This window comes from Athene noctua, chromosome 2 (genome assembly GCF_965140245.1).
Source record: "Athene noctua chromosome 2, bAthNoc1.hap1.1, whole genome shotgun sequence".
Classification (NCBI taxonomy): domain Eukaryota; kingdom Metazoa; phylum Chordata; class Aves; order Strigiformes; family Strigidae; genus Athene; species Athene noctua.
This window is the reverse complement of record NC_134038.1, coordinates 3,905,243-3,929,735: the sequence shown is the minus strand read 5'-3', so window position 1 is coordinate 3,929,735 and position 24,493 is coordinate 3,905,243. Positions and strand designations below refer to the sequence as shown.

At 40.8% G+C, this 24,493-nt stretch overlaps 1 protein-coding gene across 13 annotated transcripts in view; it reads right to left on the bottom strand.

The window, feature by feature from the left end:
* Positions 1–24,493, bottom strand: part of TSNARE1 (t-SNARE domain containing 1) — a 533,649-nt gene that overhangs the window by 1,653 nt on the left and 507,503 nt on the right. For 12 of the 13 annotated variants that reach the window (XM_074898350.1, XM_074898344.1, XM_074898356.1 and 9 more), the window contains one exon: positions 5,667–6,595. The exons of the other annotated variant lie outside the window; for it this stretch is intronic. The gene's annotated coding sequence lies outside the window, so the exon portion shown is untranslated. Of the gene's footprint in view, positions 1–5,666; positions 6,596–24,493 lie in introns of those variants that run through there. 13 annotated transcript variants of the gene reach the window in all.

Genomic DNA, 24,493 nt, shown 5'->3' with positions numbered 1-24,493 from the left:
CAGTGTGGAAGCTTAGAATGAGTGAACACATGAGAAACACAGTTCAGATTCCATGTGAGGCATCATTAATATGCTCTGGGCTGCTGCTTTGGAAAAGGCTGCACCCAATTATGTGGGTTAATGCACTTAAACTAAATGGATGAACTGCAGCCATTTTCAGTGTGTCAAGGCCCCTTAGACTGACAGAACTGTAGATTAATAAGTTGTTAGAGAGTGATCTGTTGACCTGCCCCATTGTTCTTCACTTTCACTCCTTATGCTTTTAGAGGCATGAAATGCTAAAGTGAGGAAATGTGCCAATCACTGCCATTTCAATTTTGTTGTTTTCTCTGGCACCGATCAGAATTGGTGAGCAGCAAAATACAATGCCTGATATGTCCAATAAGTTCAGTTGACTTTGGATCAAAACGCACCATGCACAGGAGATAACAGGTGCCTTGCTAGCACAAAACAGCTTAGATAAAAGACTGAACTCCTTTCAGCTAGCTGTGGCTGTCTAAAAGTCAGGCATATAGTCTAAAGTTATTGTTTAGGATACTTCCTTAGCCAACTGAAAGAGTAAGTCATGCAGACTAGGAAAGTTATCTAAGGATAAAAGAAAAGGCCAAGTCATTGAGACCAGTGACACCAGAAAAAAAAGACAACAAAGCGGGTGTGTAACAGAGGCTGCAAAATCACGATGAGATGGAAAGGGTGTATTTAGACAGATTGTTAACCACTTTTTTTTGATGGAAGGAAAAAAGGGATGTCATATTACAGCAGTAGGAGCCAAATTCAATGCAAAGAGACTGTGGGGGCTTGGGGGTTTCTTTTTTCTTTTTTTCTTTTTTTTTTTTTTTTTTTTTATTTCTCAGTGAATAGTAGACCTTTGAAAATACTTCGCAAGCTGCACCATCACCAGTAAGTCGCCTTAATAGAAAAGTTAAGAAAGGAGACAAAGATTATTAGAGAGAAAGGATCACAAGTATTTTTTCTGTCCCCTAGGTCCTTGTTTATGGCTAGTGCTGGAGACAGAACACCAAGTGATACAGAGCATTGAGATGAATAAGTAGAACTGGTTTTATGTCCTACCTTGTGCTGATTAAGACATAGAATGCTCCTCAGGACATCCCTGTGGTTAGCTCAAGCAGCCATCTTCCCAGCACAGTAGATTTATATATCCCATAAAAGCTTTCACATGTATCATAAAAGGGGCCAAAAGGTCAAAAAAATTGTTGAGAAGTAGATGGTATGTACAAGTTTTGACACCTATATCCTTTTGTCGACCTAGCTTTGGAGAACAATCCCCATTTGCAAAGACCTCAGATCTGAAAAAATTTGCTGACTCCTGAATGGCTTGTCTCTGAGAGCAAGAGACATGCCAAATAGTTCTATTTTCTCATGTTCACTCTTGTCCTAAAGGCACTGCATATGAAAACTGCATCTTATTCCACTCCTGAGTAAAAGGACATGACAACTTAGTAATTGAACTGGGTACCTGGCTCACTATGTTTCTGATGTGCCTCTTTTTAATTTACTTTGTCAGGATCTTTTTAACTTTTCTTCCACTGTTGCCAGTGTGTTCTAGCTCCTCGTAAGGCCCATGAAAATAGGTTTGATTAGAATGTTCCCCTGTCATATCTTGTTCTCATATTAACCCTCTACCCCATGGTGGCTTGCAGGATCTGCCCAAAACGAACTATTTGCTGTGGAAAATGTCTTTGTGAGATTGTAAAGAAGAAAAAGCTATGCCAGTATTTTAATCCAAAGCAGCAGTAGCATAAACAGCTGTTTAATAGCATTGTTAGATATACTTGCCACAAGGAAAAAGAAGGCAAATGTGTCCATGAAGTGAGTAAAGCAGTAGAAAACATATCTTCAGTTGCAGTTGCAATTGAATTTGTAGTCAGTGTTGAGGTCAATGGCTCATTGTCCAAATGGAGATTAGCAACAAGTGGTGTCCCTCAGGGGCCCGTATTGGGCCCAGTGCTGTTTAATATCTTTATCAATGACATAGACAGTGGGATTAAGCGCACCCTTCAGCAAGTTTGTTGATGACACAAAGCTGAATGGTGCAGATGGAAGGGAAAGGAAGCCATCCAGAGATACCCTGACAGGCTTGAGGAATGGGCCACTGTGAATCTCATGAAGATAAGCAAGGCCAAGGGCAAGGTCCTGCATCCAGGAGAGGGCAATCACCAGTATCAGTATAGGTTGGATGATGAATGGATTGGCTGCACTGCTGGGGAGAAGGACTTGGGAAAAGTAGTGGATGAAAAATTGGACATGAGCTGGCAATGCGTGCTTGCAGCCCAGCAAGCCAGTGGTATCCTGGGCTGCATCCAAAGAAGCATGGCCAGGAGGTCAAGAGAGGGGATTCTGCCCCTGTGCTCTCATGAGACCCCACTTGGAATACTGCATCCAGCTCGTGGTGGATTGTCCCTGGCTGGACGCCAGGTACCCACCAAAGTCGATCTATCACTCCCCTCCTCACTTAGACAGGGGAGAGAAAATATAATGAAAGAATCGTGGATCAAGGATCAACAGGGAGAATGATCAGCAATTTCTCTCAGGGGCAAAACAGACTCAACTTGAGGAAATTAGTTTAATTTATTACAAATCAAACATAAGAGTAGGATAATGAAAAACAAAACTAAACCTTAAAACACCTTCCCCCCACCCCTCCCTTCTTCCAGGGCTCAACTTTACTCCTGATTTCCCTACCTCCCCTTCTGGTGGTGCAGGGGGGATGGGGGTTGTGGTGAGTTCATCACACTTTGTTTCTACTGCCCTGTCCCCCTCATGTGGATGACTCCTCACACTCTTCTCCTCCTCCACTGGAGGGTTTCTTCCATGGGAGACAGTTCTCCATGGACATCTCCAACATGAGTCCTTCTCACAGGGCTACAGCTCTTCACAAACTGCTCCAGCGTGGGTCCCTCCCACGGGCTGCAGTCAGTCCCTCAGGCACAGGCTGCTCCAGCGTGGGACCCCACGGGGTCACAAGTCCTGCCAGCAAACCTGCTCCAGCGTGGGCTCCTCTCTCCACGGGGCCACAGGTCCTGCCAGGAGCCTGCTCCAGCGTGGGCTTCCCACGGGGTCACAGCCTCCTTCGGGCATCCCCCTGCTCCAGCGTGGGCTCTTCTCTCCATGGATCCAAAACGTCCTGCCAGGGGCCTGCTCCAGTGCAGGGTTCTCATGGGTTTACGACCTTCTTCAGACATCCACCTGCTCCAGCGTGGGGTCCTCCAGGGACTGCAGGTGGATATTTGCTCCACCGTGGACCTCCATTGGCTGCAGGGGGACACCCTGCTTCACTGTGATCTTCACCACGGGCTGCAGGGGAATCTCTGCTCTGGCACCTGGAGCACCTTCTTCAACTCCTTTTTCACTGACTTGGTGTCTGCAGAGTCATCTATCACATATTCTCATTTGCGGGAGAGCTGAGCACGCACACGACCAATGTGATCAAGCAATGCCCGTTTATTACAACTAAGAAAGCCCTTTTATAATGTTCTCCCGCACACGTGAGTAACATGCAGGACAAGTCCTCAAGATTGGACAGTTAGCTTAGCCCGCGCTTTAAACCTTCTTATGATTGGATAAAAAGTGCCACATCAGCCTTGCCAGGCACCTGCCTTGTGGAACTTCCTCTTCCATCCCAAACCCTTCCGGGGGTTGTTTGTCTCGTCGAGTTTCTCCCCCCTCATTCAGGGTCACATCCTTATTGCATTCTTGCTCGGCTGAGGCTCTTATCACTCTTGTTCTCACGCAGGATTGCTCACATGTCCGTTCTCTCGCAGAAAGCCCTCTAGAATCCCAACACTCATTCCTCTCTCCAGCTGCAGCTATTGTGCAGCAGTTTTTCCCCTTTTTATATTTGTTATCACAGAGGCGTTACCACTGTCGCTGATGGGCTCGGCCTTGGCCAGAGGCAGGTCCCTGTTGGAGCCGGCTGGCCTTGGCTCTATTGGGCATCTGGGAAGCTTCTGGCACCTTCTCACAGAAAGCACCCATGTATGCCCCCCATTACCAAAACCTCGCCCCACAAACTCAATGCACGGCTCTGGGGGCCCCAGCACAGGAAAGACATGGACCTGTTAGAGTGGGTCCAGAGGAGGGCCACACAAAAAAGACGAGAGCTGGAACACCTCTCCTATGCAGAAAGGCTGAGCGAGTTGAAGTTATTCAGCCTGGAGAAGAGAATGCTCCAGGAAGACTTTACTTTGTCTTTTCTATATATAAAGGGAGCTTATAAGGAAGAGAGGGAGAGACTTTTTACCAGGGCTTGTAGCGAGAAGACAAAAGACAGTGGTTTTAACCTGAAAGAGGGTAGATTTAGCTTGAACATAAGGAAGAAATGTTTTACAGTGAGGGTGGTGAGACACTGGAACAGCTTGCCCAGAGAGGTTGTGACGTCCCATTATTGGATGTGTTCAAGGCCAGGTTGGACAGGGGTTTGGGCAACCTGGGCTGGTGAAAGGTGGCCCTGCCCGTGGCAGGGGGTTGGACTAAATAATCCTTGAAGGTCCCTTCCAACCCAAACCATTGTCTGATTATATGATTTAGCATGAATATACTGGGTTTTTAGCAACCTCATGGAATGGTGGTTTGTTGTTTTACATTTTTTTTTCTTTTTTCTTTTTTTTTTTTTTTAAATAGCATTTGCCATTATAACCAAGTCTATAACACACAGCAGGAGGGAGTATGTCTGTGTTGCCATGTAGAGATTTCTTGCTTGCTCTAAGCCAGACAGCCTCTGTATTTTCAGTAGAGAAATACTTCACCTGGGTCATTGATGCCAAATGCATCTGCTATGTGAGCTGGCTCACTGAAAGCTCCATCAGTCTGTCTCTGCACTGCATCATACTAATGAGGTAATCACTGAGCTTCTAATGAATGGGATTAGCGAATGGGCAAGGATTGTTTGTTCTGGATCCCTTGTTCAAATGCAACTCGAAGCTCTCAAAATATTTGCTTGCAATTAGCTACAAGCTGGGTTCGTTTCAGCTCTTACTGACTAGATGAAAATTATTTTCACTGCTATAGGATTTGCCAAATGTGCTGATAGAGGCAGTCTGCAGTTTGCAGTGGATGTAAGTAGGGAGCTCTATTTCAGAAATAAATCCTCTGTAATAAGGTAAAGCAGTAGGTATCATAATTTGTAATTTCATGCCAGCACTAAGCTTGGCTGGAAAAAAAGAGCATCGTTCTTTTAATTAGATTTTCTTAATAGCAACTAATGAATAGTTAATATTACATATAATGATCCAGTTACGTAGATTTTGTAGGACAGATCTAGAGAAAAAACACCAGAAACTCTGACTTTTGTTTCTTCACCAAACCTAACTCGTTGATTTAAGAAGTTTTACAGTTTTGACCCTGAATGAGCTTAAGCACCTAAGGTTTCTCTGAGCGTTTCCTGCACTCAACCTTTACTGACGAAAGACTGCGTCAGCTTTTTTGGAAAGGAAGCATGTAATTGAAATCAGTGCAGGTGCGAATCTAGCTTAATATTTGTTATTCTTTTCCAAACCTTCACAATAACCAGAAATCCATAATGTGTAGAGGTAGCGCTTTTTTTTTTTTTTTTTGGCAAGAAACATTTTTGTCAAAAGATGTAACTTTTCATGAAGAATAAAAACCATATTGTGAAATTCTCTTCAATAATTCCTGTGACATTTTGATTAAAACCATTTTTGAAATGCTTTATTTACTGAAGGAAAACTGCATTTATAGTACATGACACATTTAAACAAGAATTTAAATGGCATTTTCAATCATGTTTTTAGCAGAAAATATTGCGGGTGACAATGGAACAAAAACCCAAATGCTGGTTGCATTGAAACCTATGAAATGAAACACAATGCAAAATTTGTCATTTTTCACGAGATGTCTTGCCTGATTTTTTTAATAGATTAAAGGTTTTTTCCTTTTAAAAAAATGGTAACAATATGTCTTAATGTTTATTTGTCCTCTTCTTTCACTAGTGTTTCTCATAAATAAACGTGGTGTTCCATGCATACAATGGCATCAAATAGGCATCTAATTGATGTGCTTGTAAATGGCACATATAATTGTGAAAATGCTTAGCTCAGACCTGGCAGAACAAATTCTAAAGTAGCAATGCACAGGATGAAAATCCGAGCTAGATTATTTTTAAAATGTACGAAACCAACAATAAAAATGGAACAAAATGTGTTGACTTTCATGATTTTAAATGAGCAGAACTGGAGATCAGGAGCATGTTAAAACACAAATAATAAAGATGAATTAACAGCTACGTATCTTACAGCACACTGTATACCAAATCTGGAGGCAAAGAAATAGCATTTCCAAGATACACAGGGGATGAAATTTAAATCTGTAACATAAGGTAAAACCTGTCTTCAATGAAGCGGGATAAAAAAAAAAAAAAAAAAAAAAAAAGACAAAAATGTAAACTTATTCATAATTATACTAACACACAGTATAAAACTTAGCTTTTCTTTCATACAGTTAGTGTTTGTTGACTATAGCAGTTTTAATAGAACGTGATCAGTAAAGCAGATATTGACGTAGGGCCTGAATGTGAAAAGCCTTGAGAATCCATTCCACTTCCCAGGGTGCACAGGGTCTGCAAAAGGAAGAATAACTGATAAGTATTCACAGGGTTCCCAGAGACTTGCTGACGTAAAGTTGTTACTGATGGCAGTGTGGCTACCCAAGGTGGTCCCAAAATGCATAGTCATCAGTGAAGTAGACATCATCTCAGAAAAGTGTATTTTTACTTATTCCAGTCTAAGGTCACTGTGGAAGTGGAAATACTGGGGAGGCTGAGAGTATAGACAAAACAAATTTATAAAGAAAATATTCCATATAGCCTACTGTAGCAAGGAAACCTGTAGGTTTTGTGTTCTCTTCAATGCCAGCAGGTCCCACACCCGGAGGATGGAGCACCTAGTTTTAAAAATAAGTTTTCCTCAAAAGTGGACTAGATGTAGAAGCTCGAGTGTTTTACTGACGCAGGAGAGAATATATCTAAGAAATATCGATCTGATTTCTATTCTTCTATACAATGAAGACAGTAGACACTTTCTCTTGATAGGAAGGACTCACTATACCACGCATAGACCTCTACAACATCAAATGTTTACACTACTTAATGGTAATAGAAACAAAGAGGCAATTTTTTGATGAAAGTGCATGTTTCTCTCCAATTACTATAAGAGAAGCCTCTTCGGACAGACATCAGCACCAAGATAGCACCTTCAAGCTAGACGTCAGCGCTATCCACTTCTGAGGTTAGACGAATTGTATTTTTGCACTCACCACCCCATGAAGCAGGCCTGTGTGTTTGTAGCACATATTATGAAAAATATAAGCAGGCTTTTGTAGTTTTCGTGTTTATTCTACCTTTGCTTCCCTAGTGGATACTGTTTGTACATGTGCTATGTAAAATAATCTGGTTCAATTTGCTCTCAGGGGAAAGGAAAGGGATGTCTGTTATTATTGAACCCATAACTGAGAACAACTTTCTTCTTGTTGGGTTTTTTTGTGTTTGCTTTGGTTTTTTTGGGTTTTTGTTTTTTTACTACAGATGAAAGCCCAAGAAACGCTCTGTTTTAATTATGCTTTACTGTAATCCAACAAGGTGTCAAAACTAACCAGAGATCAGACACTCCCCTCCCCGAGAGGTACAAAATACAAAACCACGCACATACAGTTATTGTTGTTAATCATTAAAATTGTTCATAATAAGATATTATTTAGAAAATCTTTTGGCATCAGATGTTCATTGTGTGCTGCGCTGCCACGTACAAAGCGTGGAAGATAGTTTCTGCCTTGCATTCACATCAACACCACAAAGAACTAATAGAAACACCCTAATGAGAAAGCGTATCCTTCAGAAGATGGCATTCATCTCAGCTAATTTAAGGTGTAAGTATCTCCATCTGAGTGTAATGGCTTCCAGGCTCCTATTATAGTAATTACAGATCTAATCAATACAGCGAACGGATTTTTAGGGTGGGGGTTATTTGAATAAGTTCAACTTCGGAATGAGCTAAATTTCACTGGCTATTGTTGACTAGCATTAATTACAAAGGGATCTTCTGGATGTCTGTCTCACATGCAGAAATGTACACTGTGGACACCTCAATTTAGCTGCACAAATTCAGCAGTAGAAGTCCTTCTAATATCACAAAAGGATTTGCTAGAGTTACTCAAACAAGCGGAAAGGCTCTGGAAAGGTGGTGGACGTCACTGATCATATAACCTTTCCATCAACTTTGGAACAAGCCTGGAGACTCCACAGATTCTCTGAGCAACCTGTTTAACCACTCTTAAAGCAAAACAACCCATTTTCTTATGTTTAACAAATTTCAGGTTGTGCCCATTGCCTCTTGTGCTGTCAGTGGAAACCACCAAGAGCCTGGTTCCATCTTCTTTATACCCCCCCTAGGTATTTATACAGATGGATAAGGTCGTCCTGAGCCTTCCCTTCCCCAGGCTGCAGTCCCAGCTCTCTCAGCCTCTCCTCATGTCAGATGCTCCATCCCTTGACCATCTTCACAAGTCCTTTGCTGGACTCACTCCAGTTTTCCATATCTGTCTTTTGTCCTGGGGAGCCCAGCACTGGACACAGGACTCCAGGCGATTCCCACCAGTGCCGAGAAGAGGGGAATGATCCCCCCTCTCAAGCTGCTTGCAACGCTTTGCCTAAGCTGTGTGTGTGTTAGCATCACAGAACTGCCAACTTGTCTGGATTTCTTAGCACTGTCCTCAGCGCAGTCTCCTTCATGCCAAGCAAGCCACGACTGCATGACGCAAATGCAATCAATCAGTAAATGACCAACTCAAGTCAATCAGTAACACATGGCTGCCTTAAATAAGCTGGTCATGCTGCTTTATAGTAGTGTGTGGATGTATTCATGTGTTTGCATATATATATATATGTGCCTGTGTGCAAGTGAGTGAGAGGCTCTGTGTGTAGGCACACACATGCCTGTGTACAGGAGAGAAATAACGTGATCTAATCAGATCCTGTGGACCTTGGACAGGCTTTTTCTCCAAGGACTGGGATGAAGGGCACCATATGTTTGACATGAAAGCAAACCCTACTACCAGCACAGGCCATTACTCTTGGCAGGCTCTGCAGCTACTGGGGATTATGAATCTTGATTTGCAGGCAGGGAAAATATTCAACATTGCAAAAGCCATTTAAATTAGAAACAGATAATCTACAGACTTGCCTCTTGAGTGTAACAAGAGAGATTCTCCAGACACAATCTAACTAAAAGATATATTGGGCCAAAAGAACAACAGACTCAATATATGTTTCTGGTTTAGTTGAGGATAAAAATGAATTATTTTGTGTTAGTGAAAAAGAATTCAGTCACAGTCTTAGGTTTTGATTAAAGAGTTTTTTCTATTTGCTGTAGTAATAGTTATGCTGAGTTTAGCAGTTCTAGCCTTGGATTATACAGTCTTGTGTTAGCTATTATACAAATAGAGAACTAAATTACAATTCCTAGGGGGGGAAAAAAAAAAAAAAAGTTGGGATAGATCTTTCTTTATATCTGGGGAACTTTACCAGTAGAAACCTGAGTGACTTGAGGCTTTGTCCATCCATATTTCAGTAAGTCATTTCTATTACCTTCATAGTCACTGAAAGGAAACAGGCATGTTTATCTTGATTTTTTTTTTTTTTTTTTCAATGCATAAAGACAGAGGACAAGAAAGGAAAAGGCAAATGAAAAAAAGACCCTGCTGCTACCAGCTGCTAAAATTACTCTCCTGTGTAGGCTAACAGACCTCTTTACTGTGAACTGCAAAAATAGACTGTAAAGAGCTGCTCCAGTCGCGTGGTAGCTCTAAGTTGCAATTAGGAACCTGAGTGGTGGATCCCTCCTACAGCCCTCCTAGGCTTCAGAGAAGCATCTTTCACACCTTTGTAGTTTACAGTGTAGACTCTGCTCATTTATTTAGTCTAGGCTGTTCTGCCTGTGAATTAAAGAGCTAGTCTCACGGGAAGATAAATTCTCCAGAACAATAAACCAATTTGATCCTACCTGCTGTTGTTTTGAATGCAGTGAGATCTCTGTCTTTCTTCTAAGTAAATGTGATGACACACATCACACTGTGTAAGTAAATCCTGATGATACAACTTCTGACTTCTGCAAATTTATATAGAGTTAAGGCGTTTTCATAGACATTAACCTCAGTGAACTTCTCAGTTGGAGAAGGTTTATCTAGATAAATTGTAGTCCATTATTAATAGTAGTTGACTGTTATATCTGCAGAGATTTTTGTCCAGTTGGATGATTCTTTGAAAGTGTGAAATGACATTCATTACAAGCTGATTGAGATGACCAAAGAGGGCCTAGGAAATTATCAAGTGGAAGTCTGTGTCACTGAAAGAGAAGACGTGATCCAAAGCTCACTAAAGTCAACACAAACACTCTCACCGAAGCTTTGCATCAGGCCCATGTGAAAGTTCTGACAGTTGCTCTGCAAAGTCATAGTCTGCAAACCCCCAGTGTTAAAGTACGTTTGATGGATTGTCCAAAAGATGGAGAATATGGGACAGAATGAACAGATGGATTTTGGCACAGAGTGCTGAAAACGTGGTCATGGAAACAGCTCTTCAGAACTATTCACTGCCACCTTCTCAACATCCCAAACTCGGACGGGGAGTGAGCACATGCCAGAGCTGGACCCTCAGGGCAGGTATCCTGAGCTGAAGTCCACAGAAAGGAAATGTTAGATCTTCATCTCAATCTTTGCCATTTTTTCTCAATTCAGGGTATTTTCATTTTGAGTTTTTGTTCGTTTCAATCATTGTTCCAATTCATGTTCTCATGAACCTGTTTTCAAGGCACAGACGTCTTTTGATGTTCACATATGCAAACCTACACTGATTAAGCCCATGTCCTGTCACAATATATTGTATTTATCTGCTTTCCTCTGAAACTGTTGTATACTCTATACCAGTAAATTGGAAAGTCGTTTCTAAATATGACAGAGTTGAAATCCTACAACAGCATCTCATTCATGACAGAGAATGTAACTCACCCACAAGGTGGATAGTGGAGATAGCATCTTGTAACATGAGGATCTAAGTTTTTTTCTTTCTGAAAACCCTCAAGAGAATGTTGAAGGGAAAGAAAGAAACCTCTGGTTGTTTACATTTTTCTGCCTCTAGTCACTTGTAGTTGCTAACATTCCTTTTTTTCGTGATGTACCAGAGAAGTGAGATAAGTGTGTAGAGCATGGTAGTTCTGAGAGGTACAGAGATCTCTCAAGATTTTCCAGATGTGTGTGGTGGGTTAACCTGCCCACCAAAACCACCCTGTCACTCCCATCCTCAACTGGACAGGGGAGAGGAAATATAATAAGAGGCTCATGGGTTGAGGTAAGGACAGGAAGATCATTCATCAATTACTGTCACAAGCAAAAAACAGACTTGGCCCGGGGAAATTAATGTAATTTATTGCCACCGCATCAGAGTAGGATATGAGAAATAACACCAAATCTTAAAACACCTGCCCTCACCCCTCCATTTTTCCTGGGCTCAACTTCACTCCCAGTTTCTCTACCTCCTCCCTGCCAGAGGCACAGGGAGACGAGGAATGGGGGTTGTGGTCACTTTGTCACACGTTCTCTGCCGCTCCTTCCTCTTCACATTCTTTCACTGCTCCATTGTGGGATCCCTCCCACAGGAGACAGTTCTCCATTAAATTCTCCAGCATGGGTCCTCCCCACGGGCTGCAGTTCTACATAAACTGCTCCATCATGGATCCTTCAAGGGGTCACAAGTCCTGCCAGCAAACCTGCTCCAGCGTGGGCTCCTCTCTCCACGGGGCCACAGGTCCTGCCAGGAGCCTGCTCCAGCGTGGGCTTCCCACGGGGTCACAGCCTCCTTCGGGCATCCCCCTGCTCCGGCGTGGGGTCCCCCCCGGGCTGCAGGTGGGTCTCTGCTCCCCCATGGAGCTCCATGGGTGCAGGGCACAGCTGCCTCACCACGGGCTGCACCACGGGCTGCAGGGGAACCTCTGCTCTGGGCCTGGAGCACCTCCTGCCCCCCTTCCTCACTGGCCTTGGGGTCTCCAGAGCTGTTTCTCTCACATATTATCACTCCTCTCTCCGACTGCTGTTGCGCAGCAGTTTTTTCCCCTTCTTAAATACGTTATCCTAGAGGCACTACCACTGTAGCTGATGGGCTCGGCCTTGGCCGGAGGCAGGTCCATGTTGGAGCTGGCTGGCATTGGCTCAACTGGACATGGGGGAAGCTTCTGGCACCTTCTCACAAAAGGCACCTTGTAACCCCCACTACCAAAACCTTACCACGTAAGCCAAATACAATGTAGTAGATGTACTTATGTGTTCAGGATTCAACAGATCACCAGATCTGAGCATCAACATCAAATGTACCCCTACAACAGGTAACCTTGCTCTGCAGCTGGGGTGCAATTCATGACTTAATTCATTTGAACTGAACCTCTTCCACCTGCGATGGTCTCTGAGGGCCCCTATTTTCCCTTTCTGATTATCTTGATGATGGTTTCAACCTGGGCCTGATATAATTATTTTATTATAAACATAAATTCTTAATGATGCATTTTCAGGATAGGAAATAAAAAAAGACAAGGAAAAGAAGACAAAACCCACAATACTAAGAAAATCTGTGGTGTTTCCTGCCTCTCTGAAGCTGCAACTAATCAGATACCAGATTAGTCTGAGAATTGCATTACTGACATTCTGAATGTTCCTTACCTACGTTTTTATCTGGGCCTTTGTTCAAAGGAACTATACGATGAGATTTTGCCTTCAGTAAAGCCTGTTTTTTCTTCAGAGTTATATTCCTTCTTAAATAGTCCTTCCCACTAATTTTCTAGGGAAGTAAATGATGCCTACTTTTCATGATTGCTCTAGTGCACAACTGCTCGCAGCAGAAAAGCTGCTGTTCTTACTCAGTCACACTGACCATTTCTGCTTATACTGGAATTTTAACAACAACTTCTTAAAATAGGACAGACCTAATAACCCAAGAGTCTTCCATCAGAAAAAATGAGATACCAGGGTGATGATATGCCCCATACAATATTGCTTCATAGTCACTTGGTCATTTATTTCTCCTGCATCAATGGGGCCCAGAAACCATCTTTGATTCAACTTCACCGAAATAATTTCTTTTTCAGTTTAGAAATATGCCCTAGTAGAAATTCTGATCCTTTGGAATTTCAGAGGACTTCTGGCCCTGACATCAATGGCTTCTAATTTGGCAGCTGCAGATCATTGGTAATATAAGAGTTTCAGAGGCAAATGTTAATGCAAGGACATGAGCATCTTTCATGGACCACAAGTACATAGGTGTATCTTACGGATAGTATGGGTTGATTGTAAAGCAAGGCTATATCATTAAATGAGATGATACTTGGAACAAACCAAAACAAAAACCAACCAACAAACCAACAAAAAAACAAACCAAAGCAAAAAACCCCAACAACAACAAATCCCGAGCCCACTGAGAGAGATGTCTCTGTAAGCCAGCTCCTCGGGATTCACTACACTAAAAGACATCCCAACCATTTTTCATCTTCATGCTAGAAGATTGGCATGTGCCCAGTAGGAATTCACCCCCGTGCATTTCTATGTCTAAGCTGTAAAGAACTGTCTTAGCAACACATTCCCTACCAGTGTTGCAGTACATGGGAATGATTTTAAGAAATATGCAACTGATGAGGTCGTGTAGATCTATAAATAAAGGTTTGTAGCAGTGTCAGAATCTGCACCTAAGTGCCAAAACTGCAGACTATGACATAAGTATGGCAGGAAATATAACAGGTGCTATCACGTTTCAGAACCGAATATTGTAGGTGAAATTTGGGAATCGTGACAAATCTGTTTCACAAAGGTGGAATGTCCAGGGCCTGGAAGATGACACAAAATGAATAAGGTGAGAAGAGGGGAAGGGAAATCAGTAATAACTCTGATTAAATGACAAGTGAATAGCAAACCTCAGCAACGTTGTTTTATCCCATTAAAACAAGGGGAAAATCTCCTATTTACAGATGAACTGACCTCATTTTCCCCTCATGACACACTGTGCATGGCAGAGTTGTGTATGATTGAAAGGTCATTAAATAGTTCTTTAACATGAGAATGCTTAATCCAACACCCAGTTCCTTTTCAACCTCCAGTAACTAATTGAGTCATACAGTTGACAGAAGCTCTCCATGCATTTTTCTGTTGTTTTTTGAGGTTGTGTGAGGTGAAAAACTTGGGTTCTGACAAGTTATTCCAGTAAGTTATCTTGGGAGTCCCCAGGAACTACGTGAAGCCCAAACGTGCAAGCTCATGTAAATTGCCAAAGACTTAGTGACATTTTTCTAGCTTTCTATCCGGCCAGTTGTTTTTGTCAAGAGAGCTTCAGTGTCTCCAACCACTTTTCTATACCTCCTGCTTTTGACCATTAACACTGACCTAAAGCAAATCCTTTACCACCTTATATATAAATGGGTTGTCCCTATGTGTGTTGCTCCAACCCAGGTTCCACCAAGACACCCACAGAGTGCTACAGCAATGCACCAGTGAAAAGGTGAAAATAATGGTGAAAAGGAAGGAAAAGTGAAGATGTAGTCAAAGCTGACATATGGAAATAAGTAAACAAGCAATTCCATTCACTGAACAAGGTGAGTTTAAAGGAAAAACTTCACGCCTATACTAGAGCATGTCAAGAGAAAGAAGGAACCCAAACCACTTTAAAAATAAGGCCTTGCTTCTTCTCGAGGTCACACCTCACAGAAGATACTTCCTCCAAAAAATGCATACTCATTTGCTCTTCATATTATCTTTCTTGTGGAAGTATTGCCACTCTACTCCTCAAAAAAACCCCATCCTTGTCATTTGGGATTTCCTTCATAAAATTCCAATAACAAACTAAAGAAAGTTAACTGGAAGCACCTCCTTCAGAAGAACGAAAGGCAGAAGAATGAGGCTCAAGGTGCAGTTTGTTGCCTTGAAAGTAAGATTAAAATTGCTATCAATGCATGATCTAAATCTGTCATTAAACAGATAGAACTGAATGGCCAGGAAGATAGCACTGGTCTTTCTCCATCCAGGCCCTCATTTTGCATTTTAAGATGCATTAAATTTGCTTAAATAAAAGATGCAGCCTTTTTCTTGCATCTCTCCATTTTTAAAAAGCAATTTGGAGAGCTTTGGGAGTGGAGGCATTGTTAGGTTAATAGTGAGAAATCCTGTTTCTTATGAGGAGGATGAAAAGGAGAACACAGCACGGAGATGCCAGATTTGCCAGCGTTTCAGGACAGGATGTTTCTTCCTGTTGCCACTTGGAACAAAAAGGTGAATGATTTGTTCATCTTTTTGCAAGTGGGCTGGTTGTGAGGTAAAAGCTGCTAGCAGAGAACAGCGGGGAGGGTGCTGCCACCGCACCTCTTTAATCAGACTTCTACAGTAATGGAGGCAATTTGAACATGTTATCTTAAAAGATAGAGGCACCACCACTTACACAGCCTATTTTTCTTCCTCTTACCTCACCTTCAGAGTGCTCCAAGGCAATCTGAACATTCAACTTTTCTCTTTTTTTTTTTTTTTTAACATGTTTTAACCCCTGTGTCCTCAGGTGCAAGTCAACACGTGAGCCAGACAATAAACATCTCCATTCCCCAAACTTCATGGTCAAATGAGTAAAGTCTCACTGGCCTTGACACAGGCCAAATCTCTTTTGGTCTGTGCAGTGACTGCCTGTCTTCCCTAGAAAGTCAGGGCTCCCAGACTCACATTTGGCAATTCCTGTTGTGTGGAGGGAGGAAGGAGAAAGAAAATCAGCTTTATGAATATGCTGAATTATTCTGGGAAGCACTCAGGATAACATCGAAATGACAGACATAAAACACTGGCCAGATAACACATCATGTGCTGAAGACTAATAGAGATTAGATAGCAAACCTGACAAGTCATCAGTTTGCAGCGACGTGGCAAACCTTGTGTTCCTTTGGGAACATGCAGAATTACTGGCATTTGACTTTCAGCTCGGATTAACTATCAGGAAGAAAAATGCTGACTCAGATTAAAATATGTCTGGTTGCAGGAAAAGACAATTTCAGGGAGATGGATGCTTAAACACTATAGTATGTAGCCAAGGCTGCCTAGTGTTCAAATCACTCAGAACCCATTCAGCACATCATTACTATTTCACCATCCCTAAGAATCTGCCAAGAGTCATGGGGAAATACCAGACTTTCACCTTGCAGCAGCATTTAAGTACAGAGCAAGCAAATCAGAGCTGTAAAAGGTGACAGAAACCCTTAAATTCTGATTCGTGTGTTATTGGAAATAGAGCTGATAAACCCTAAAAAAGCCCACAGAAGACACACAACATGGTTAGCATTAAACTCCCACTATTTCAGCTAAGGGAGCAGGAACTGTATGCTCCATGTTTTGCTGAAAGGTAAATAGTGGAAGGATAACATGCTTTGTGCAGAGCTAGAGAAAATGAGAGTTAAAAAGCTTACCTGTCAGGAAAGAAAAACACAATGGGAGACTGCATGCATGGCATAGCAGTGGTCTTGTTTTATACACTGATGGATATGTCAGCGTATCAGCCCTGTGTATTTAAATGCAGTAAATACCTACCTCAGATTTTTTTTTTAATTATTTTTTTTTCTTTTAAAAAGACTATTTCACTCTAAAGGGAACAGAACTGCTTTTAGTCAATGAGGACAGAGATGGAATGGATAAAACTCCTAGTACTAGAATTAGAAGTGCAACTTCTAACGTTTTCATTAAGAACAGCACTGGAAATAAATTGCTGCACAGAGAACTAATTAAAAAAAAAAAAAAAAGAATGAATAAATTCCATAGATGTAAATATAATGTGCTTTTTTTTTTTTTTTTTTCATCCATCTGAACACTAGCTTTTATTAACTCTGGGTGATGATGTTCTCGCATACATAAGTTGGTGATATTCATACAGATGGTGCCAGGGCTGAAGCACTGAATGGAACTATGCTTAACATGGTTGCTTCGCTCACACCCTAGCAATAAACGCCAGATTAATGCAAAAAACTAATCCCATCAGAAAGAAGATTTTAGTAGACACAAGGGAGACTAAAGCACTTGGTCCCTGCATCAGAATAAAAGGCTTGTGGCAGGAAAATGCAGGCATGTCAGGAAATGCATTTGAATATCTGTAGATAATACGGTTTTTGGATACGTCCTCATTTGGTCCTTGGCTGTTCCTAAATAAGGGTAAGAATATCTGAGTTGACTTTCCTAATGATCTCTCTCACCACCCTTCCAGTCTAGGTGGGTGAAATATTCTGTCTGTTGAAGGTTTGTTCCTGTTTCAACTGCCCCAGACAAGTAAATATGGAGTATTACAGGCGGAAGTCTTTTCATCCAAATGCAAATGCTCCAGATCAACACAAGTGACTCTCATTTCCCTTTAGAGAGTAGAGCGATACAAGCACATCCAGAGGGCAGTCCATCTCACCTTTAAATAATCTATTCAACAGCTCAGAAAAAAATGCCATTTCCCATGTCTATATCTATAAATAAGCCTGAAAGGGAGCACTGAGTTCAGGCTTCAGTGTCTGAACTTCAGTGAAATTAATCCCACCTTGCTTGTTTTATATTTTAATTCTAAAATAAATATTTTTGCATTATCTTATTCTGTTCACAAGTTTTAATTGCTTGACTGATACATGTTCTCTATAAACAAATCCTCAGTGACCAGACAGATTAGTGTTGCAACCACTATTATAAGGAAAAAAGCCTGTCTTCATATAAATGTGCCCTGGAAGCGATAACATATTTTTAACAGATCTTGGATACCACCGTGACTGAGGTCTTCGACACACTTAATATAAAAGTGAAAAAAAACAGGCTAGGCAAAATAGAAGAGAGTAAACTGTAGGGAATTACTATGAATCCATGGAATGGGAAGAGACTGTTCAGTAATCTTCATATGTCTAGAGTTATTTGAAAAGCAGAATAATTGTGGTAGTCACTGCAGAGTCTTTTCTATTCAGCACAGTCGAGGTCTCTCAGTCAGTAAGAATTAACAGTGAATTTTGGCACTGATCACAGCCTTTATTCAGAATGATGTTACTGGACATCATGTTTAGTGTGCCTGCACAGAAGCTTACACATCCTCACACACACCAAGGAGGAGATCTTCTCTCCTCAGATACTGAAATTCATCCTTGACAAGAATGTGTCAAAAAACGCAAAGAAATAATAAATCTGTAATAGTTATAGTCAGTTCTCTGCTTTGATCTTGACCTGCAGTTGCCAGCAGTTGGAAGGATCAGAATAATCTCAAATTCCACTTTGCCAGGTCTCTCTTTAGAGGTCTTTTGCCTTCACTGCAGTGGATTCCTACTTGTTTGGAGGCGGCAGATTTCTGCACCAGGACACCGCAGTCCAACAGTTTGACATCTAAAAGCACACAGTTCCTCTACATTTACCCCCTTCTCAATAATGCTCCATCACAACTGCATCTTGAAATAAACCACTCCTCCCTCCTCTGTAACAGATGGTGCTTTGCAACCCAGAGTACCGGCATATCTGTAGAGGCAGTAAAGAAGTAGGAAATCTGGGCAAACCAGGGTGGGAGGGATTGTGGCCACTCGGGAGACCACTTTGCCTGTCATTCCCAACAGTGAGGATGTAGGAGATATGAATCATTGTGAGAAGGATGGGAACACTCATTGATACATGTCAGGCTCTATTTTAGACCAACTTCATCTCTTTTTTTTTTTTTTTTTTCCTTTGGTGAGGAATAGCAAATATTTAAGGGGAAACTGCGAAGTTACTTGAAAAGCACTTACCTAATTAAACCTCAAATGCAGAAATCTATTCACTCAGACATGCACTCTGTGATGCTCACCACCTAAGGCTATACCTCAGCCATATGGCACTTTAATAGATACTAGCAAAGGGAGCCCTTTTTATATTTTAACAGATGGGTGCATGCTAGATACTGGGGTTGGAGCAGAGTGGCGAATGAAAGAAAATATAAGGAAAAAGAATCAGGAAAGAAAAAGTTCAAGGCATGAATTTTTATTGAACTCTTCCATTTCTGATCAAAACACTTTGTTTCTATCCTAGAAAGAACTTCTGTTTTTTCCAGCCCCTTGGACTCAGACTCACTGATCACAAATCTTTTCACAGCAGAGTTACTGTGTGAGGGCTGTCCTTCCAGCAGAAAGGCCACTAATGATTTCAGAGTTTGCTGACCCAAACAATAATTACATGAATTTAGGAGTAGGATTCGAGTTTTCATAGTGTTTCTTCTGCTGTACCTTCCACCCTCCAAGGTCATGCCCACGGTGTATATTACGATCTCAACAAGTTCGGGCTGAATCAAAAAATGGCTACAAGACTTCAGAAGAGAAAGCCAGTGCTGGAGCATGCTGCGGAGGACACACGATAAATATAGCCTCCACGTAAAGACTCAGAAAGGAGAAGCTTACTTGAAAATACGCCATTTGTTGGAATATCTAGTTTTCAGATAGTTCCTGATCTGGTAAGACTGCAGTTTTAATTCCAGGTATTGCATTCCCAAACTAAGACCAACAGCCAGAGGGACTGCAGGGCTAAAGTAATATCGTTCCATTTACTTTATGATTGCTACATGGTTTAATGTTTTCCAAATTTGTTTGGATGGCTGCTGTTTCCTCTTCTGGAGCAAGTGTCAAAGATTTAAGATGATCAGGGCTTTGGGTGTCTGAGCCAAATTGGTATGTGATACCTGCTCACACCTTCCTATATTTGCCTTACAGTACCTCCAAACATTCCATTCCTTTCATCGTATGCATTTGTTTCCGACTCCAGTGGGTAAGTTTAATTTGTCTCAAATGTCCTGTGCAAACTTGGTGGCAATATTTTATCCTCAGGGGATTAGTAGGGACCTTATTCTAGAGCTATGTGAAAGCACATCATGCAGAGCCACTGGGTTTTTGCACTGAACAGAGGACATTTGGAATTGGCAGCAGTGTGGATGCACCATTCAGCGTGGCACTCCAGATAATTTGCTCTGCTAACATTACTGTAGTGATTCGGGGACTGTATCACCCAGGGTTATAAACCTACAGCCGTGCAGACATCCTTGCTGCAAGGATACACAACAAGCAAAATACGCTATATGGGCCTTTGACAAATACAGTGTGTATTATATTCACAGAATCACAGAATCAGCTAGGTTGGAAAGGACCTTGAAGATCCTCCAGTCCAACCATTGACCCAGCACTGACCGTTCCCAACTCCCCCAGATCCCTCAGCGCTGGCTCAGCCCGACTCTTCAACCCCTCCAGGGATCCCGGGGACTCCCCCCTGCCCTGGGCAGCCCATTCCAACGCCCAACAGCCCCTTCTGCACAGAAATCCTTCCTCAGAGCCAGCCTGACCCTGCCCTGGACAGCTTGAGGCCATTCCCTCTTGTCCTGGCGCTTACTACTTGGTTAAAGCGGCTTGTTCTATAGAAACTGTGATTACACAAAAGGTATTAAATATTTACTTAATCAGTGATTTTTTTCCTCTTTGTTCCACCCTCTGATGTCCACCTGTGTACCATGAAAAACAATGTCCCATGAATGTCTTCTCAGAGCATTTATTTTTTGAGAAACTCTCTCGCTACTTTAATTCTTCATCTGACTTCTTTAGGAAGAAAATTATAATGAATGTATAGGTTTTCTTTCATTATAATTCACTACTCTGCGACAGGTCAGTATTTTACAAAGGCAAAACTGGATGTTTCCAACAAAGTACAACTTTCATATTGGATTCTACTGAATGTTAACTCCAGGAAATAATAAACAGAAATGTATTAAGATGCTTGTATTTATTTAAAATTTTATTTCCCAACTGTCTGTAGATCTATGCCAGACCTGAATGATGTGGGAAAATTAGATCTACTCGTGGTTGTCACCTTGTCATTTTTTAAATGAGCCTAGTAGATCATGCTAGACATGTTATCAAATTATATCCTGAGATCATTATCAATTCTTGTATTAAAATTGCTTTTTACCTATCACTTTGAAGACTTTTGACTGGAGCTACCTTGTTTATTTGTTTTGGTTTGGTTTATTTTACTTGTTTCGGTGACAAATCTAGAATTTCTCTCCCAAACATTCATGATTTTCTGCCATATATTTACAACCCCAGCTTCTGAAAGGGGTAGCACTGGTATGTGTTAACACATCTGACTACTGTTTTCTGCCTTCCTTTGCTTCAGCCTGGATCTGTTATTTTGCCTGAGATCAGACTTTGCTAATAGATGGAAAAATCATTGCACTGTCCAGCTAAAAGGAAATACTGAACATGCTGTTCACTGCTTCCAGAATTTTCCAGATAACTGACGGTATAAACTAGAGATTATGTTGTGTTTTCCCAGTGACACAAGATGGACTCTTCTTTCATTTCCACACGTGGGATTTAGTTTCTATTTCCACACGTGGGATTTAGTTTCTATGCCCCCACATAGAAAGCAACAGCAGACAGGTATGACCTGAATGGCCTAACTGGCCAGTCCTGTTTTGATTAGGTTGCACTCAGTAATTGAGGAAAAAATTGTCACGGATCAGCCATACACAGGCATAAAATATCCCTAAATCCATTGTGGGGCTGATGCAAACAATAACACAATTTTGGCAACACGTTTGTTTTGTTTTGTTTTGTTTTTCCTTACAAATATATTCATTATTTTTTCTCAAGATTCTTTTCATAGATCTTTTCTAGCTTGTCCAACATCATGCAAACAAAAAGGAAGAAGCATTTCCAACCTGAGAGACAGAAAGCAGCTGTGATAAACCCTCTGCTAGAAACAGGAAATCAAATAATATTGTGGGAAGTGTTGTGCCATCTCGGTGAGGTTGACTGCAGTAAATACAGTGTCTGGTTCTCACACTAGAAACATTTTACACTTAATGTAATTCAGTTTTTGGCCCCAATCCACTGCAAGATTGGTGTAAAATGGCATTAAAGTTAATGAGAATCTGGCCTAAGGATTCTAATATTTGCTTTTTACTGTGCTTGAAATGACTTCTTTGTTTTCTAGCAGTGTTTAAAAGTCACTACAGAGACATTATAAATAGAAAGTCCTGGGTCACATCCATCCATCCATCCATCCATCCATCCATCCATCCATCCATCCAGAAATGCAATGCAGCAGTTGTGGCAGAGTCTAGGCCTTGACTAAATTACTAGCAGAATTAATTTGGCCTTTTAAATTTCGACGTTGATACAGTACTTTCTCCAAATCCATGTCTTTCGATCATTTCAATTCAACAAGAATTTATTCAAAGGCAAAAGTTTTCATGAGCCTCATTTGACATTTCTTCTCTGAGTAAAAAATGAATCAAGGCTAACAATGATAAACCTAAATAATATATATTGTGAATATGTTTCAAAATGCTGACAGAAACTATTTGCCCTTGCATGGAAGAAATGTTTGGGGAAAACAAAATCAGAGATTTCCTTTACCTTCAACTGTAATAACCTTTTTAATGACTTGTGAGCCATCTGATTGTTTGTGATGAAAACTCTGTTTCTGCTTATGTAAGGATTTTATTTATTTTTATGGTAGTATTTGGCTTTCTATCTCCAAAATTAGTTGGATCCCAAAGGAAAGTGTTAAAAAAGAAATCCCAAATTTCTGATATTTCATCATTTCAACAATTCCATTATAACAAATATCCAGATCTCTCAGGTACTCTCAGAGCTCTATTTTGCAGAAGTATTATACTTCTATAAGGCTGGAGAGAAATAGAACAGAAATCCAATAATACAAACTCATTGAGACCATCCTGCTGTTTGGAGGAGTGAAAGTCTGTATGACTACAAAAGAGTAGTTGCAATGCATGCGGATATTCTTTGCATATATCATTGCATTTTCGTACTAAAAAGTGACATTTTTACATAGGCCAAAATAAAACAAAACAAAACAAAACAATACTTCAAGCATATTTACTACCATACATGTTTTCAAGGCAAAGAGCAGCAAATAAACCTTCAAGTAATCAAGGCATTTGGAATGTTTCTTGGAAAATGTGTTCAAAGTTTAGTGTTACCTTCCCTGAAAATCATATAAGACAACAGATCAACTTTCAAATGACGTGGTGAAGGAGATGTACTAAAATTTACATATACCTATGTATTCTTACTTTTTGTAATTCTTAGATACTTAAGGTTGGTGAGTATATGGTATAAAAATCCTGTTGAAGTAAAATTTTGTAACACAGACTATTAATTTAGGATTACTGTAAATGTTAGAATATATGTCACATGGGAATCTCTGCACAGCTCAATGACAAAATTATACGCTCCCAGGTTTGAGGCATCTTCAATATAGTGGAAAAAGGATACATAGAAATCCTAACAGGAAAGAAAAGATCGTATTCAAAATATAAGCTGACCTCCATAGTCCAGAAAAACATACAAAGGCTATAATAGAAGCCCTTACATAGAAATGGAATAGATGTTTTGAAAACCAAAGCAATTCTGATTCACTACTCATACAGCTTGAAACATTCAAAATACACCGAAATATAATTTTTTAACGTGGGATAATTGTTTTGGATAGGCATTACAGAGAATGTTTTAAGAAAGGACTTGAAGAAGAAAGGGGAATAGATTTCACTTTCTTTCCTCATCCAGGGACCAAGATGGCAGAATTTCTTTCGTGATGATATTGTGCACTTCAGCCCTTGAAGCACAAAGGTTGACAATTACAATTTCTATTTAAAAGTTGATGTGATTTGCTTCCCTCCAAAATATGCTAATCAGCTCTTGAAATGCAGAACATGTTTATGTAACTTGGTGGCTTCTCATTTTTTCAAACTTCACAATCAGAACAGAAATTCCGAGCATCACCTGATGCTTTTCTCTTTTTCAAAAGCACTGCCAGTGGAAGAACTGCATTTCTTTTGTAGAACCTGTTTCAACTACATGAGCTACCCTCACCAACATCACTAGGCCATCACACTGTCACACTTCAGCATATTCATGAAACATTATACAAAAGAAAAGCTAAATATCCTTCTCCATCACATCCATCTTCTTCTGCCATATGCCATTTCCCTCCTCATATTTGCATTTGAAAGCCTTCTACTGTATTACATTCGTATCATATTTGAGTAAGAGACCTCAGAAGAGACAGCTTGAAAGAGAAACATCTGTCATGGGCTCTGGTGTAACATGCTAGATGTGGCTTTGTGGAGCTGACAGTTCATTTGGCGTTGACAGGCATGTTTTTGTTACTTTCACTCACTTTTCTGCACTGCTTATGCTGTGCCATGAAGCCTCGATACCCCATGGATTTTTTAGCTAATGGACACAATGTTCTACCATTTATACAAGCCATGTCTGAACATAAATGAAAACTCACTGGTCTTAATGATTAGAAGGAAGTCTGGTTATTACTTTATATCTGAATAACTCCCTGTACTACTCTTATTTAGGCATGGAATGGGCTAACAAATGCAGAAAGACCTCATGGAACCTGGAGT